Source organism: Palaemon carinicauda, chromosome 8, assembly GCF_036898095.1.
Source record: "Palaemon carinicauda isolate YSFRI2023 chromosome 8, ASM3689809v2, whole genome shotgun sequence".
Lineage (NCBI taxonomy): Eukaryota > Metazoa > Arthropoda > Malacostraca > Decapoda > Palaemonidae > Palaemon > Palaemon carinicauda.
In genome coordinates, this window is record NC_090732.1 from 30,858,469 (window position 1) to 30,878,468 (window position 20,000).

Below are 20,000 nucleotides of genomic sequence, written 5' to 3' on the forward strand. Positions count from 1 at the left end.
TAGAATTAGTATATAAATCATTAAAAATAATCGTGAATTCTTATGTAATCATTACAATTTATTTGCAAATAAATTCTCTTCTCTAACATGATCAAAAGTCTTATTCATACATAAGCTGTTGTTACAGCAAACAAAAGCGCAAGGGTATGAATTCGATTTTTTCAGGAAAGCTAAGAAAGCAGGTTGAGTAATCACAGAGCAGATGATAATGATTTATGAATCTTGATACGTAGAAATGAAAGCAAATCTTCCATTTCTGTATAAATACTTGACTGGTCAATCATAAGATTTTTATTTTATTCCTTTCTCGTTTTTTTTTTCTGAAATTAGTTTGACCTCGGAAATTACATTTTGTTTTTGAAGTTTATGGAAAATGTAACTTTGAAAAAATTTTTAAGTATAACACTTGGCTGGATTTAGCAGTAATTTGTATACCAGCAACGATATGAACATAGATTTATGTCGTCATCGTATCCATGTGAATAGGAATGAAATTCGGTTAGGGTAGGTGCACTTGTTATATTTGATATCCCCCACGCACACGGCCTTCTATATCAAAGACAGCCTATCAAACAAAAGATTCCTGGTAGACAAAGGTGCCACCCACTCCATATTGCCGCCTACAAAATCCAAAAAGAACCAACTAAGAGTTACGGGACGAAACAGACTCCTGGTCGACATCGCCCAGAAAAGATTAATAGACATAGATTTATTCTAATCCACAGCCTTAACCCTGGGCCCATTAATGCCCGCTGCTTACTCTGTTTCTACCCATAGATACAACATCCTCCGCAATGAATTCCCGGACGTGTTCAAGCTAGAGTTACAACCGACAACAGGAAATCCCGCTGGGTACAGCATCTACTACCACATAACAACTAAGGGCCCGCCAACGCATGTAAAGTTCCGCCGCCTACCACCTAACAAACTCCACGACGCAAAACAGGCCTTCCTGGAAATGGAAAGAATGGGCGTATGCAGGAAGGCTTCCAGCCCTTGGGCCTCCCCTCTCCACATGGTCAGGAAATCAGACGTGACATGGCATCCGTGCGGAGATTACAGACCCCTTAACCTTATCACAACACCTGACCATTATCCTTTGCTCAACATTCCGGAACCTCACCGGGGCCCTGAATGGGGTAAAAATCTTCTCAAATGGATCTTTTCAAATCCTATTTTCAGATCCCGGTCCATTCAGACGACATTCCAAAGACGGTCATCATCATCCCATTTGGCACCTACGTCTTCGCATACTCCACGTTCGGACTCAGGAACTCCGGGGCGACGCTCCAACCTTTGATGGACAGTATCCTGGGGGACTTGCAATTTTTGCTGCTGCCACGTTGACGACATCCTGATATTTTCTAAATCGCATGACGAACATCTTCATCACGTTCAAACTGTTCTCCATTGACTCCAGGACAATGTGCTAATCATACGGTTTGACAAGTGTACTTTCGGCGCCGATTCCATCGATTTCCTGGGCCACAAAATCTCCAATGAAGGCGTACGTCCGCTAACATAAAAAACCAAGGCTATAGTTAAATCCCCATACCCAAAAGGTATAAAAAACTACAAGAATTCCTTGGAATGGTTAATTATTACAGGCGTTTTATCCCTAATATTGCAGGTATCTCAGCGTCACTATCTTATGTCCTGAGGGGTAAACCGAAATCGTTGTCCTGGAACACAGAACAGCAGTCAGCATTCAAAAAGACGAAGGCAGCCCTCACCAAAGCTACAACGTTGGCCTTCGTCACCCCAGGAGCACCCCTGCAGCTGACCACTGATGCCAGCAACACTACCTGCAGAGCGGAGCCGCCTTAGAACAAGCGGTCAACGGCACCCCGCAGCCTATTACCTTCTCCATCAAGAAACTCAACGGCGCCGAGCAAAAATACAGTACTTTCGACTGAGAGCTCCTTGCAGTCTTCACAGTGGTAAAACACTTCAAGTACCTTTTAGGAGGTACCTCTTTCACCATTCCAACTGACCACCAACCACTTGTCCACGCCTTCTCAAAGACAGGTGACGCCTGGTCAGCCTGTCAACAGAGACACATCGCTGCCGTCGCAGAATTTGGATGCACACTCCAATACGTACCAGGGAATTAAAATCCGGTGGCCAACGGCCTCTCGAGGATAGAAATAAACATCGTCCACCTTGGCATTGACTACGAGGACCTGGCACATGAGCAACAACTCGACCCAGAAACTCCAGCCTACCGGACAGCCATCACAGCTTTAAAATGGGAAGACGTTCTGTTAGGGTCATCTAACACGACCCTCCTCTGAAACGTCAGTACTGGCCGTCCCGGGCCACTGATACCCTCCTCTCGAAGAAAAACCCTCTTCAATATAGTACACTCTCTCTCCCATTACTCGGGCAGAACAACGGCAAGAATCACATCCAGCAAGTTCATCTAGCACGGGATGAGAAAAGACATCACCCGGTGGGCCCGCAGCTGCATCAACTGCCAAACAAGGAAAATTCCCCGACACATCAGAAACCGGAAATTCAAGCAACCCATAAGACGTTTTGGCCATATGCACATCGACGTCGTTGGCCCTCTTCCTCCCTCCGGAGGGGACTGCTTCCTGTTAACAGTCATTGACAGGTCCACCCGGTGGATCAAAGCAACCCCCATGCAAGATTCATCAACACCCTCCTGTGTCAACGCCATACTTTCAAGTTGGATCAGCAGTTTCAGCATTCCAGACGACATTACAACCGACAGGGGGGCGGCCTTCCTGTCAGATGTCTGGGGGGCCCTCACAAAATCACTTGGGATCACCGCCCACAGCACAACCTACTACAACCCCGCTGCCAACGGAATGGTCGAACGGGCCCATCTGTCCCTGAAAGCTTCCCTTATGGCCCGTTGCTCCGACGACAACTTGAAGGCTCAGTTACCCTGGGTCCTCCGAGGACTACGCACTGCCCCCAGATCCAACAGAGAACCATCATCAGCAGAAAAACTTTACGGAGAAACCATAGCCGTGCCAGGGGAATTCTTCTCGACGTCATCCAACGAAAAACAACCAGACCCCGGAGAGAATCAGAAACGCCATAAGCAAATTCACCATGTGTTACCGAACCTTCAACGATGCAACAAAAACGTTCATGCCGCAAGATCTACGGACGTGAAACTTCGTTTTCATCCGTGACGACACCCACCAACCCCCCCACTAAGATGCCTATACAAAGGACTCTACCAAGTCATCGACAGAAACCCCAAGGCATACCCTGTATTTATCCACGGAAGAGAAGACTGGTTCTCAGTTAAGAGGTTAAAACCAGCATTCATCATTAATGACAAGCAATTCACGGACAAAACAGGACGTCAACCAAGGATACCTCCTCAACAAAAGAAAATGACGCATAATACCGCCACACCTCAGCCAGTCGTGAACCCAAACCCAAGACCACGGGGAGGAATCCTGTCAAAGAAAACACAATGAAAGAATAAACAAAATTCCCCACCGTGACAGTCCTGGTCTGGAAGAACCCTGTACCCTCCAAGAAGATTTAGGAACGAAGGAAGTTAACATATTTCCTCCAACTAAAGGAAAAATTGTTTTATTTATATAACTCTGGGGGGGGGGGGGTGGGAGTACTTGTACGGACACTTTCTGAAAAGTGTGTTTCTATGTCTATAAACCTTTTGTATATATTTCACGCATTTGCATTTAAATTTGAGATATTTTGTTCTGTATCAGTAAATGCGGAATTCTCCGCTCTTTCTTTTGATGTAATAATCAAATATGTACATTTTATATTAGGAAATTATCTCGCTGAACCCTCAGAATACCAAAATCGTGATGAGCATAGTGTGTGTTATTATTTTCGAGCTGATAGAGATAATATTTATATTCATATTGTCCTAACATAAGTTCACCTTTGATTTATGCAAAAAATAAAATATATATATATTATTAATTTCATTAAAAAAGATTTTTACCATAAAATTTAGTGACAAAATATCATTTCAATGAACATTCATAATTTCTTGCTGCAATTGAAATTAACGAGAGATGCAATTGAATGTCTTGACCATTGTCAAGTATATGTTTAGACCGTATTTGTTATCTTATCAGTAAATTAACCTTTTCAAAGTCTGCTGTTATCTTGTTATGCTCTTTATAAGTGTTTTTTAAAAATTATATTCCTTATCCATTCTCCCACTGATTTCACTGAATAATTTATAAGGCTGTGACAGACAACTACCTTGATTTATATTCAAAGGGATCAAATGGAAAAATGTGGGTAATAAATGTTAATCCCTTTTTTTTTCTAAGATATATCTTCTAAGTAAAGTGATTAGCGTCAGGATTAAATGCTTTATCACTGGAAAGTTTAAGGAGATAAAAAACCCTTATTTGGTCATTATGTAACTTTCAAATAATCAAAATATTATTTTCCTATTTCAATGTGTATGGAATGCATACCTGGTAGATTGAATATCTGGTTAAAATTCCGGTTAATCTGGTTAAAAGGTAGAATTCTATTTTTTATTGAAACATGTATCAAGAAAATTTTTAAGTAATTTCTTATAATTTTTTGCTGGCCATTATGAACCTATTTGAAGTTGTGCAGGACAATATATACATAAGAGTTTGGAGGAAAGTTGTAAAGGCATTATGGGCTGAAAGGTATTTAGAAAAAGGAGAGTGTAATATTTTCATGGGAAATCTATAATAAAATTGGATCCACATTTGATCTTTACTAAAAGTTAGGATTAATTTTATTCGAGTGAGTCACATGAGTATGAGGAACTTTACCGAGAGACTCTTTTACTGGATTACCATCTAAGAAATTATTAAGTTTTAAAGAAACAATATCCTTCCAAATTATAGTAATAAGTACTTTCAAGTGATGCTATTTTTTTTTAAGTATAAATTTAAAGAATGCAGTTTTAAGAGAAAATAGTAATAATGTACATCGGAGATCTATATATCAACTGACCTAGAGATTCATAATTATCTAGTGTCAAGCTGTTTCCCTAATAAAAATACCTTTTTTCCTGTTATCCAGGGTCTTCAATTAGGCAAAATTAAAACCTAGTTTCATCTATACCTTGATCACTATAACAACCTTTCTTCAAGAGGTATAGAAGGAAGTAAAGTAGAAGGTTCATTTTCAAGCTTCATTTTGGTAAATATGCTACAATATCCTAACAAAATATCACATAAATGCATTTAAAGCGTTCGTTATGTCATTACCTACGCAAAAAAAAATGTCTTTACTCAGTAATATTTTATATGACACACTTCAGTATCTTGGATGGCATTAAGAAATTTTAAGTAGCGTGCACTTCTGCAGTAAAATGCTTTCGAATCAGATCCTCAATAGCTGCGTCTTCGTTTAACTATAGATACATTATGTTGATCATATATAATCAGTGTCAAACTAAATTTAGAGTAGCAGATGCTTAGAAAATATACACTGTACATATAAATAAATATATATATATATATATATATATATATATATATATATATATATATATATATATATATATATATATATATATATGTATATATATATATATGTATATATATATATATATATATATATATATATATATATATATATATATATTTATATATATATATATATATATATATATATATATATATATATATATATATATATATATATATATATATATAGAGAGAGAGAGAGAGAGAGAGAGAGAGAGAGAGAGAGAGAGAGAGAGAGAGAGAGAGAGAGAGAGAGAGAGGTTGCGATAGGATACTACTTGATTAATTGATTGATTGATTTAAGGTTTACAGGCATCCTGACATCCAAGTTCATTGACGCCGTGATAATACTTGAATGAGATCAATCTTTCATAGTGATAAGGGCTGTAATACTGAAATTAAACAATAAGGTTAAATAAAGTAAGGTGTTAGTTTGGTGAATAGAAATGATAATTCTATATGAAGTAAATAGCTGCGATTTCTAGGAAGCAAAGGGTGGTAGGATATGTGATGTTCTTAGTTATTGTACTTCTTAATGTTTCTACAGGTATCGGTACTTATTTCATAGACAATATCTCCTAGTTATAGAACTGCAGTGGCTGAATTCATCAATATAGCTCTAGATGAAATTATTTCGAGGTGAAAATGGGGTAGTGTGGTTGAATCAGAAACCCTAATAAAACAGAAAGTATGGTTGTATATATGTTTATATCATTTTATCTTATATACCTAGCAATTTTTATTGACAAACTTGCATTATAAAAATGCAATCACTTAGAATTTCAGTGATCCTTCTTAATTGGAAATTAATTTTGTATGATCTACCAGGTCTACGTTATATTTAATCTTAAACTAATAGGTATATTGTATATGGCTAAGTTTTCAAATAACAAGTGAGATAATATCATCCTGATATTCTTCTTTGTTATGTGATGTTTTGTTTATGTATCTCCTCTTTGAGCTTAAGAAGTTAACTCTAATCCTATATTTACATAACAGAAAGACGATATTCATAAAATTCCTTATCACTAGTTTAAATAGTTTTTCTAAACATCATGATACTTGTAAAAATATCATAAGAATATATATAATTTTGTCATTTTTTATTCACATATATCAGGACCATACCATCGAACACGTAAAAACAAGCATGATATTGATTGTTAAAATCTTAGTCTACAGTATACTTTTTGGAGCTCGGTGTAACCAATATTTTAAAAGTTAGATGCAGCAAATGCTCAATTGTTAAATGATCCTTCTAATTGATATTTGGTGATGGCGGAGATTCAGAAATTCAAACTTGGTGTAACTGCTTGCTTTTCTCAAGAGACAAAAATACGAATTGTTTAACATTTTATTTTTTCATTTAAAAGTTTAATTATCATTCCTATACATTCGATTTATTTGTCAATATTTTATATTATAACATTTACTTCTCGATTTCTTACCACAACGATGCTTTCCCGAAAGCTAGCAATTTAAGCTGGCATATCAAGTCGAGAATTAACTGGTTTAATTATCTTTTGTTTATGCTACGTAGAGATAACTGACCCTTCTTAGCACAGTCTAATATGACCAGTTCCTGAATGTGTTTTATTATTATATTATTAACATTCTCACTTGGTAAGATTTAAATATTTTTGGATTTTATATAGATTAAACATAGATATGAATTATATTTAGTTAGAAGAATGTTCTTATGATCCTCGATATGCCAATTACGTGTTGTCTGATGTATTAGAAAGAAATATTTCCTTGTTTGGACATATAATGAGATTTATTCTTTTCTGAAGCCTTCACCAATATCATTTTTACTTATTTTGAATGGCCTTACCAATCTATATATACACATGATTATATGTATTTGTATATAAAAAAAAAATTTTTAATCACGGGGAAGATGCTTTTGTGTATTGATAAGGAACGGCGGCAATACTAATATAGTTATAGTGTTCTTTGAAATTCAGGATTCAAATATCAAATAAATTACTCGTTACCTTTCTTTTTTTCATTATAATCATTTGGAGTATACACAACCACATCAACGCGCACACACAGATATGGATGATGAAACGATTGAGATTAGGACTATAGACAAGAAATTTGAGTACAATGAAATTTTATTAGATGATGCACTTAAAACCACGACAAAAGACTTGAGTGACCACAAACACATTTACATAGTGGAGTAACATTACCAATTCTCCAACAAGTGTTAAAAGCTCCTCTTCTTGCGAACTTTCGCAAAATAACAGATAACTTTGGAGCTAAGAAATCTGCAGTCTTTATAAAAAAACCAAGGAAAAATACGATTTAGATTTACACCTCTATAAACATCAAGGTCCATCAACAGAGTTTTAATTTCACGAGATCGAAAAGCTAGAATAGTTAGTCCAGCCTTAGGGGAACAGGAATGAGGAAGTCCAAGTTTTTCATTACTTTATTTACTGTCAAAAACATCAGCCAAAAGGGTTGCCTTTTCCTTTGGACATTGAGTGAATGAGCCATCTAGTTGAAGAGTGCAAATTTAAGGGGAGAACACCATTTATGGTCCTGAGTTATACCAAAAAGGGTTTCTTTTATGGTTAAATTGTATTACTTCTCAGTTGAAGCATAAACTCTCTGAGCAAAAGCTCCAAGATTAGTATAGTTATTCTAAGTCAAATCTGATCTGTTACCCTTCCAAAGATGATAGGCCTCCTGCTTTTCCAAATAAGCATGTATGTAATCATCATTGAACCATGGTTTGTCCTTCACTCGGTACCTTAGCACACGAGAAGGCATACACCTATCAATCATGTTGACTAGATTCTCATTGAAAGGGACAGCAGGATAAACACAACTATATAATTGTAACCAATTCAAGCACAAAATATCATGCAAAATCCCATTCTAGTCTGCTTGAGATTTCATATATATTTCACTAGACTATGATACATCAGGGACAGGCTGCTCAGATGTCTCGATTAGAGAACCAACCTTACTAGTTATAACGCCAGGGGAGTCAGTGTATACGAGGTCTAAGCAATTACCAGACCTTCGAGCAGCTTGACTAATGATTTGCTCCCAGCCTGATTTAGAAGCAAAGTCTAAAGCTCTTAAGCCATGGTGATCGAAACTTACTCGTACTGCCATATAGTAACTCTTTCAAAGATATTTCACTATTGTTAGAAAAATATATATCATTAATGAAGCATGTAAAAGCAATAACAGTGACAATAGCTCTCAAAAAGAAATTTCCTGACAGTACCAAGGCATGCGTATAGCATACCCAATCTTATTCATGTGATAACCTTTTAATTAATGAAGCAGGTAAAGACCTCGAAAAGAGAATTGAACAAAATACAAAAGTGTCGAATATTCTCAAGATAATAAAGCAATGGTCGTCCGTCATACAATTCAGAATCTCACTACTAATTGGTCAGGTGCCAATAAATCAGATCATTCAAATACTTTATTGGAATAAAACATCATAAAGTCAGGTTTATGAAAGAAAGATTTGATAACACTAGACTATAGGATATGAAATATGAAAAATTGATACAAACAAGTGCAAAGACATCTACGAGCGTCATAAAAGAACTTTAATTACTTAATATAGACCTGGCTAGAGAGCCACCTAATTTTTAGTAAAAAATTATGTACCATAAATAAAATCCTATATTACACTATTCTTTCGGAATTTAGCTACCATTCACATGTTTGTACAGTACCAACCGTGTTTCACACAATTGTACATAATTCCTTTTGTATATATCATGCTTGTATCTTCGCTCTTCCCTCGCACTAAAACGAACATGAAAATTCATGTCTGGTTTTTCCTCTGTAATATTGTCTGTCTTGTGAACTTGTTATGTCCTGTTGCCTTGAGGTTTTGTATATAAGGAGAGAGTTCTAAAATAATATAACTCAGTCGTTTCCAACCTGCCTTTGGGTTCACAACCTTACTCGGCGCCGTCATATTGGTGACCCCGGAAGTCGACTCGCTCCCACCGCCTTCCACCCCCGCCTCCCTCGCCCCTCCATCGTTGGTACTATGGCGGAGACGGACTCTACTACAGCGGTTGGCGATGCGGCCGCCCCATTGAAACTTTCACCGTTCGCCACCGTAGAGGCGTTTGCTTGGTTTCAACGCGCAGAAGTCCACTTCCGTATCAGGGGCGTGACTCGCTCAACCACCAAAGCGGATTATGTTCTCGCGGTGATACCCGAGGTCACCTTCCCAGAAATATCCGACTGGCTTTGTGAACAAGGAGACACCCCAATGGCATATGACGCCCTCAAAACATATATTCTGCAGCAGTACTCGCCGTCGCCAGCCGCCCGCATAGCAAAGCTTTTTCAGCTATCGCAACAACCGTTGGGGGACCAAAGGGCTTCGCTTGCCCTCAGGGAAATGACCAGTATCGCTCTCCTTCAACCTGCCGCAGACGGCTCTCCTCGTGAGGTGAACCTACTTCGTGCCCTTTGGATACGCCCTTTACCCGAACCTGTACGCGCTGCCATACCCGATGTCGATAGTTTGCCCATAAAGGACTTGATGACCAAAGCCGACGCCCTTATAGACAGCCACTTCAAGACCTCCATCAACGCCTCCACCCCTGACGACGAGGATTTCTATTCAACGTCAACCAAAGCTGACATGAATGCCGTAGGACATACACGCCTACCCCGTGACGTGCCGAAGCGGCGACAAAGCCGCCCACCACCCACCAATCGCTCGCGCCCCAACGAACGACTTCTACAGCCACTTACTACCTCCCATCCGCCGCAGTTTTGCTACAACCACTTCAGATTCGGGGCAACCGCGATTAAATGTGCCAAGGATTGTCAGTGGCCAAAAAACGTGTAAATAGGCCATCGCTTGTGGCAGTGGCCTCCCATGTTTCTAATCTTTTCTTTTTACAGGATGCAGGAACGGGCGTGCGATTTTTGGTAGACACGGGTGCTTGTCGTTCTCTTTTGCCAAGGAAACTCTTCAAGGCACAACGTAGTCTGTCTACATCTGCTGACGTCCGCTTAGTAGCTGCCAACGGATCTGCGATACCCACCTACGGTTACGAGAACCTCACATTATCGTTCGGAAACGGTAAATTCAATTGGAAGTTTCTCGTTGCTGACGTCACAATGCCAATCCTCGGTGCGGATTTCCTCTCTCATTTCCACCTTCTGGTCGATGTCGCCCACCGACGATTGGTCAACGCAGACTCGTACTTGTCGACACCTCTTCAACCCGTCCCCTTAAACCTCGCTCTCCACATCAGCGCACCCACGGATGCCTACGCCTACCTCCTCACGTCGTACCCGGAAGTTTTCCGTCCAGAACTTCGTCAAACGCCCACGGTTCCTGCCAAGCACGGTATTTAACACCATATCAAGACGACGGGACCCCCAGTCTTTGCAAAATTCAGACGTCTGGCACCGGAACGATTGGCAGCCGCCAAACAGACGTTCGCCGAAATGGAGAAAATGGGCCTTTGCCAAAAGGCCTCCAGCCCATGGTCGTCGCCCTTACACATCGTTCTGAAGAAAGACGGCTCCCTCCGTCCGTGCAGGGATTACAGGCGCCTGAACATGCAAACAGAACCGGATCACAACCCCCTCCCAAACATTGCCGATGAGACCTCCTACTTGCACAAAGCGAAGGTTTTCTCTACGCTCGACCTCCTGAAGGGGTATTATCAGGTGCCTATGAACCCAGAAGACATCCTCAAGACCGCCATCACCACTCCGTTTGGTACATACACCTTCAATTACTCCTGTTTTGGCCTTCGTAATGATGGGGCAACGTTTCAACGTCTCATGGATGGCATCTTAGGGGACCTCCCTTTCTGTGTATGTTATGTGGACGACATACTTGTGTTCTCCTCCTCAAAAGAGGAACACCTCCGTCACCTGCGCATCGTGCTCGACCGCCTGCAACAAAACGGCCTTGTAGTCCGGTACGACAAGTGTACCTTTGGCGCCAACGAAGTATCATTCTTAGGGCACCGCATCACTCCTGAAGGTGTCCACCCCCTCGCTGAGAAGGTAGCAGCTGTTCAGAACTTCCCCGTGCCCTCGACCGTCAAAGCTCTGCAGGAATTCTTGGGCATGATTAACTATTATCACCGTTTTCTGCCAGCCATTGCCGCCACTCTTGCTCCCCTCTACGCCTCCCTTAAGGGCAAGCCGAAAGACCTGAAGTGGGGTCCCCTTCAAGAAGCAGCCTTCTGCAATGCAAAGAAGGCCCTATCAACTGCTTCGGCTCTCACTCTTCCTATCCCGCACGCCAGCGACGTCGCTATTGGTGCAGTACTCAAGCAGGTGGTCAAAGGCTCTCCCCGCCCATTGGCCTTCTTCAGCAGAAAACTGTCCAAGGCAGAATCGGGTTATTCTACCTTCGATCGAGAATTGCTGGCGGTGCACTTGGCTGTCCGTCACTTTCGCCATTTCTTAGAAGGTACGCCCTTCGTCATTCGCACAGACCACATGCCTCTGGTGCACGCCTTCACTCGACAGTCTGACGCCTGGTCCGCCCGTCAACGCCGACATCTCTCCGCCATGGCTGAATACAATTGCACCCGCCAATACGTCCCTGGGAAAATGAATCCCGTTGCCAATGCCATCTCAAGAAACACGTTGGCTACCGTTCAACTGGGATTGGATTACAACGTGAAGCCCAACGACAGGATCCAGAGTATCAAGCTTGTAGGACATCCTGCACGTCCCTCCGTTGGGAAGACTTTCCCCTTGAAGACTCCAACACCACCCTCCTCTGTGACGTCAGTACTGGTAGACCGCGACCTTGGATTCCTGCTCCCATGCGCCGACAGGTGTTCGATTTCATTCACGGCCTTTCACATCCCTCGTGCCGTTCTACTGCACAGCTGCTGAAGGCAAAGTTCATTTGGCACGGCATTTCTAAGGATGCTAAGGATTGGGCCCGCGGCTGTACTTCTTGCCAAACTTCCAAAGTACATCGACATATGGATTCCGGAGTGGGCACCTTTCCTCAACCTCAGCGTCGTTTTGCACACATTCACGTCGACATTGTAGGCCCCCTACCCACATCACAAGGACATCATTACCTGTTTACCGTCATCGACCGCTCCACTCGTTAGCCTAAATCCATTCCCATGGAAACTGCAACGTCCGCCTCATGTACATCTGCCTTACTCTCTGGATGGATTTCAAGATTCGGTATCCCTGAGCATATTTCTTCTGACAGGGGAACCACTTTCACCTCTCAATTCTGGACGTCATTAGCGAATCTCATGGACATCACCCTACATCAGACAACGGCCTACAACCCCGCTGCCAATGGAATGGTTGAACGTTTTCATCGCACCCTCAAAGCAGCTTTGATGTCCCGCTGCAAGGATTGCAACTGGTTTACTTAGCTTCCCTGGGTCCTCCTGGGACTAAGGACCACTCCTAAAGACGCCCTCGACGTCTCGGCAGCTGAAATGGTGTATGGCGACCCGTTGGTCGTCCCTGCCGAATTTTTTCCTTCTACAACCTCCTCCGACGATCTCCAGCGCATACATCACGTCGTGGGAAAATTTACTCCGTGCCGCCAGACTTACAAGCCCCCAGCGAAGCATCACATACCAACGGACTTGCACTCTGCAACGCACGTCTTCCTGCGCAACGACAGCAGCAAGCCACCACTAACGCCCCCTTACACGGGCCCTTTCCTTGTGATCCGACGCAGTCCGAAAGAATTCCTCCTAAACATTCGGGGCAAAAAAGACTGGGTCTAAATTGATCGTCTAAAACCTGCTTATCTTCTGCCAGATGACCCACCTACAGTTCGCCTCTCTAGATCAGGGCGCCCTATTTAACATGTACAGTATGTCATTTTTAAGGGGGGAGCCATGTACCAACCGTGTTTCACACAATTGTACATAATTCCTTTTGTTTATATTATGCTTGTATCTTCGCACTAAAACGAACTTGAAAATTCATGTCTGGTTTTTCCTCTGTAATATTGTCTGTCTTGTGAACTTGTTATGTCCTGTTGCCTTGAGGTTTTGTATATAAGGAGAGAGTTCTACAATAATATAACTCAGTCGTTTCCAACCTGCCTTTGAGTTCACAACCTTACTCGGCGCTGTCACAGTACAATTATCATATATAAACATATGTAGATAATTCAATGTTAATTATTTGTGTATTTTATATAATAATCATTGATGTGTTAAACATGTAAACATATGTATTGTAATTGTGAATTTATGTTTATGGGGCTATATGTGCATAGATGTGTATATGCATGTTAATCATGTTATGCATCTATGTATATGCAGTTGCATGCTTACTGCTACATACATACATATATATATATATATATATATATATATATATATATATATATATATATATATATATATATATATATATGTATATATATATACACACACATACATATATATATATATATATATATATATATATATATATATATATATATATATATATATATATATATATATATATATATATATATATATATATATATATATATATATATATAAATAGATACATACATACATACATACATACATATATACATACATACATGAATAGATAGATAAATTTCCTTAATTATAATACATAATAACTAGACAGAAATAACACCTGAACCACAATAATACATTAACCCTTTTACCCCCAAAGGACGTACTCGTACGTTTCACAAAACTCATCCCTTTACCCCCATGGACGTACCGGTACGTCCTTGCAAAAAAATGCTATAAAATTTTTTCTTTTCATATTTTTGATATTTTTTTGAAAAAATTCAGACTTTTTCCAAGAGAATGAGACCAACCTGACCTCTCTATGACAAAAATTAAGGCTGTTAGAGCAATTTAAAAAAAATATATTGCAAAATGTGCTGGGGAAAAAATAACCCCTTGGGGATTAAGGGTTGGAAATTTCCAAAGAGCCTGGGGGTAAAAGGGTTAATAAATGATACACACTCAATCTTAACTCCCTGTAAAAGAAAACAATTACACAATTACAGAAAGGTCATCAACACATGCATACTAAATGGAGAGAGGGTCCAGAAAGGAGAAAGCCAACGAAAAGTGAGAACATCCTACAAATACAAACTAAATATCCCTATCAAATTGACGATGGCTGGTTTGATTGAAAGGCTTTCACAAGCTCCACTAATGACGTCAGCTGACTATCAAAGGTCGTGATCACGATACCTAAGCAGGTATAAATATTATTACCTTGGGACAGAGAGGTCCCCTTGGATTTTACTGAACCAAGGGCAGTACACAAAATGCAAGACGATATGGGTCCTTGCTGCAAAGAAAGGATATCCAAAAAGCTAAATAGCTTCACACTGTAGCTCTCCAATGGTGAGGAGTAAATATAGTTCCCACAGCAATCGTCGCGCCCTTCAAAGTTGGAGGCTCAGAAACACACTAAGGAACCATCCTCAAAAAAAGCCCCTCCAAAACTCCGTTCACGCAGGAGCGCAGCCACGTAACCCACACCACATGAAAATATAAAACAGCCGTTAGTCCATTATAAACACTAACATACCCACCAGTGAAAAGACAACCTATTAAAGAAGGAAAATAATAAATCTACAGTATATTTAACCTTATACATCTATAAAAACTTAAATAATTTCGAAATATATAGCAATAATGTTACACCTCCTCACCCAACCCAAAAAAAAAAAATTCCCCAATTTTTTTTTTTTAAAGTGATTTGAATTACAACATACAGGTTATCACATAATGAAATATTAAACCAACACTAAAAAATCTGAAATATTAAACCAACACTCAAAAATAATTATTAAACAAACTGCAAAAACATGACAAACAAAAGGAAAGAGGGGGGCAAGTACCAAGGTTTGCAGCTCACAAGGATAGCAATATATAACCAATACTAAAAAAAATCTTAAACCTAAATTAATCACAAGTAAACTTTCCAAAACCAGAAAACCAAAACATCACTATTCGACAAATAGGTACCCAACCTAAAAATTTCACATCACTCATACCGTTAACAAACTTAATTAAGAGTCATTGCACTAACAACCGGATTCTGTATATATAGTCCAAAAGCTATAACCTTTTCCACACTCAATACACTGTTCATTTTCAGGGATACACATCACTCACTAGCAATAAATGTTGATCACAAAAACCACTGTCTATTTCAGTGTTATATATCACACTTATCACCATAGTGTCCAATACATACACACACACCGAACGACACAGAGAAGACCACCACAAGACTCCCCTACGCAAACAAACAAACAAACTCGATGAAGCGTAATTATTAGCCTGAAAATACAGAATACCAGATTAGTGCCTATCTCTTTTCTTAGCTTATTATAAACCTTATCGTACCTGACACCTCTAAACCTTAGTAGATTAACCTTAACTCAGTCTAGGGTACCACTCATACACCAGCCTGTAGCGCCTAAAAAACGGATGTGTTGTGCTACAGACCCGTGAGCCCATGACCCATCTAATTAATCAATCATTAGAAAGTACCAGTGATCACCCTCACCTTTTAACCTTAAAGATCCCATATAATATACCCAAAACATTATAGTCCTCTGTAAACAAACCATGATTAATAAATCTTAAATATACATTTACTTCTACTCACTACGTGCCCACTTCAACAGCACACACACCATAATTAGAACGATACAGATACTACCTTTAATAACTGCATAGCCCTCTGTCAATAATCTAATATTCAACGCTGCGAGAGAGAAAATCGGCAACAATATTGTCTTTTCCTGGGATGTGGGAAAATTCTAAATTCCATTCTTGCAGCATGAGACTCCACCCCATCAATCGTTGATTTTTATTCTTGTATCTGCTGATTAAGGTCAGGGGATTATGATCCGTCAAGACCTTAATAGGTGTATCTGAGGAGGAGAGATAAACCTGAAAATGATTAATAGCGAATATTAACGCAAGAGTCTCTTTCTCCACAGTTGAATACCTACGTTGGGCGGAGGACCATTTTTTTGAAAAGAATGCGACAGGATGAGAAACTCCCTGCTCGTCATTCTGCAACAACACCGCTCCTACACCAACGTCACTTGCATCCGTGGCAAGAGAAAAGGAAGGTCAAAATCAGGAGCTCTCAAGACAGGGAAATTAATTAAAACTCTTTTTAAATATTCGGAAGCCCTTTGCGTTTCATCCGTCCAGACAAATGCTACCTTCTTTCTCAAGAGATTTGTTAACGGATCGGCTATATCTGAAAAATTCCTAACAAACTTTCGGTAGTACCCACTCAAACCAAGGAATCTTCTGATATCCCTCCTACATTTAGGAACCACCATGTTTTCAATACTTTCGATATTGGCCTGCTTAGGAGCCACTTTACCATTACCAACCTCATGACCCAAATATACCACCTTCGCCTTTGCGAAATCGCTTTTCTTCAAATTAATTACCAAATTTGCCTTTTTCAACACCTCAAATAGTGCCCTAATACGTTTTAAATGGGTTTCCCAATCATCGCTATAAATAACAATATCATCAATATACACAACACATCCTTCTAAACCATGGACTAAAGTATTCATTAACCTCTGAAAGGTGGCAGCCGCGTTCTTCATACCAAACGGCATAACTTTACATTGAAACAATCCCTGTGGTGTTACAAAAGCTGACAGGGCCCTTGCCCGCTTTGAAAGAGGAACTTGCCAATAACCCTTCAACAAATCGAATTTGCTAATGTATTTGGCCTTCCCCATTCGATCAATACTATCCTCAATTCGAGGCAAAGGATAACAATCAGATTTAGATAACTCATTCAACTTACGGTAATAAAAACATAACCTGAAATCATCGTCGGATTTCTTTACCAATACAACAGGTGATGACCAAGGACTTTGACTAGGTTCAATTAGGTCATGTTTTAGCATATAATCGACTTCCTTTGCTACAACCTCATTTTTGAAGGGATTCAACCTGTAAGGAGATGTTTCACAGGAGTGGCGCTACCTACCTCTACATCATGTTCAAGGACCGAAGTCCTACCCGGTACATCCGAAAATAATTCTTTATAATTAGATACTAAATTTTTCAAAGACCTTTGTTCTTCCTTACCTAAATGTGAAATTACTCCCGAAAAATTTTCCAAAGACTTTCTATTATCCGACCGCCATTCACATCCATTAAAACAATTATCATCAATACCCTCCCCCTCTGAAAAAGAAAAATGGTTGTTGTTCTCAGAATCTACCGTATTCCCAATGGTTGCCACAGGAATGACTTTTTCCCGTTCCATATAAGCCTTCAACATATTTACATGACACAGTTGAAAAGGTTTCCTTCTTTGAGGTGTCTCCACTAAATAGTTAACTTCACTTACTTTTTTCAAAATTTTCTAAGGACCTGAAAAAGAAGCTTTCAATGGATTCCCTGGAAAGGGTAACAAAACCAATACTTTATCGCCTACCGCAAAGTCGCGTGCCTTGGACCTTCTGTCAAAAAAGAACTTCATTCTTTTTTGGCTACATAATAAGTTTTCACCCGCAAATTTCCAAGCCTTGGTTAGTTTATCGCCTAGATTAGACACATAATCCAATAAATTAACCTCAGGGACGTCTCCCTCCCAAGACTCACGAACCACATCAAGAGGACCTCGAACACAATGGCCAAACACAAGGTTGAAAGGCGAAAAACCTAAAGACTGACTTGGGACAGAACGAAAAGCGAGCAACAAATAAGGTAATTCCTTATCCCATTCAGAACCATTAATCAAACAATATTTCTTTACCATAGATTTCAGGGTCTGATGAAATCTCTCCAGAGCTCCCTGACTTTCTAGATGATATGGAGAAGAGGTCACATGTTTTATATTTAACTCTGCCATTTTATCTCTGAAATACCTGCTAACAAAATTAGAACCACAATCCGATTGAATAATTTTAGGTATCCCAAACCTGGTAAAAAAGTCAATTAGTACATCTACAATTTTAACACTTTTTATCGTACGTAGTGGTATGGCCTCGGGATATCGAGACATCCTATCCATGATTGTCAAAATATATTCATTACCACTACGCGTCTTCGGTAATGGTCCAACCACATCAATAATGACTTCCTTAAAGGGTTCGGAAACCACAGGAATAGGACATAGAGGCGATTTTGAAATCCGCTGATTGGGTTTACCGACCCTCTGGCACACATCAGAGCTATTGACAAACTTCTTTACATCTGCCTTCAAGTTTTATGAATTCCAAAATGGCCGGCCAAACCATTTTCTTGCGCCAATGACATTAATTCCTGTAACCAAAGGGAACCAATATCTGTTTCACAATTTAATGATCAACATTATCCACCCCCATAGGCCTACTCAACCTATATAAAATATTATTAATTATCTTAAATTTGGGACCAGTCATATCAGACACCTCCCCTGACTCGATAGGGAGTTCCCGAAACTCCTTTTTCTGGTCTTTGATTAGCTCTTCAGTAGTCCAATTTAACGTGTCCGTTACCATTCCAAGATCTACAGCTAGGCTATCACTACGATCTAAACTACTTAAATCTACATCAATTGTTGACTCTGTAGCGTCAACAATTCTAGCACTAGAACGAGTAACTGCTGCTACTTCACTATCAGGGTTTATCAATATCGGACAATTATTATTCTTCATAGCCACATCATTCCCTAACACAACATCAACCTCCTTAACCGGGAATTTATCAACTATGGCCAATTTCAAATTCCCTGCAAAGGAAGGGCAGATTAAATTAAAATTTTCAATAGCATACGACTTTACGGAATCAGGAAAACCAGCCAATAACACAAATTCCCCACTTTTGGGTACAAAATTACAAGGTAATGCCTCCCTTAGAATCAAAGACTGAGCTGCACCGGAATCACGCAAAATACGCACTCGTCTTTTCTCGGACGAATTGGCGAAGGAGACACTACCGAAGGACAAATATCTGTCAAAACAACCAGGTAGTCATTGATCAGTGGATGTTGTTGGGGTAGGTTCTCTCTCTCTCTCTTCCACGCCCATTACTGGCCTAACATTAGCATTTTGGGATTTTCTAAACGCATAACACATGCTCTTTACGTGCCCCTTCTTATTGCAAAAGAAGCACGTCAATGTTTTCAATTTCTCTGGATTATATATATTTTGCCTATTACCTCTGTTAGGAGAAAAATTATTATTTGCATTACCCTGATTATTATTACTTCCATGATTATTTCTGTTAAACACCTTAGCATTATTATTCGGATTAGCATTATTATTCCTACCCATCTTAACCCAACTAGACTTCACATTTGTCGTTACTCCCCCTAACTCACTCTTATGAGACAAGCAATATTCGTCACTAGCGATGGCTATTTCCTGAACGGTCTCGAGTTTTAACTCTTCGAGTAGGACCTTCAGTTTATCTGGGACGCACCTCTTAAACTCCTCCACCAACATTAACTCTTTCAATCTCTCAAAATCTCCCACCTCCTTGGACTTGAACCAATCGCTAGCATACTGTTCCTTCGCCCTGGCAA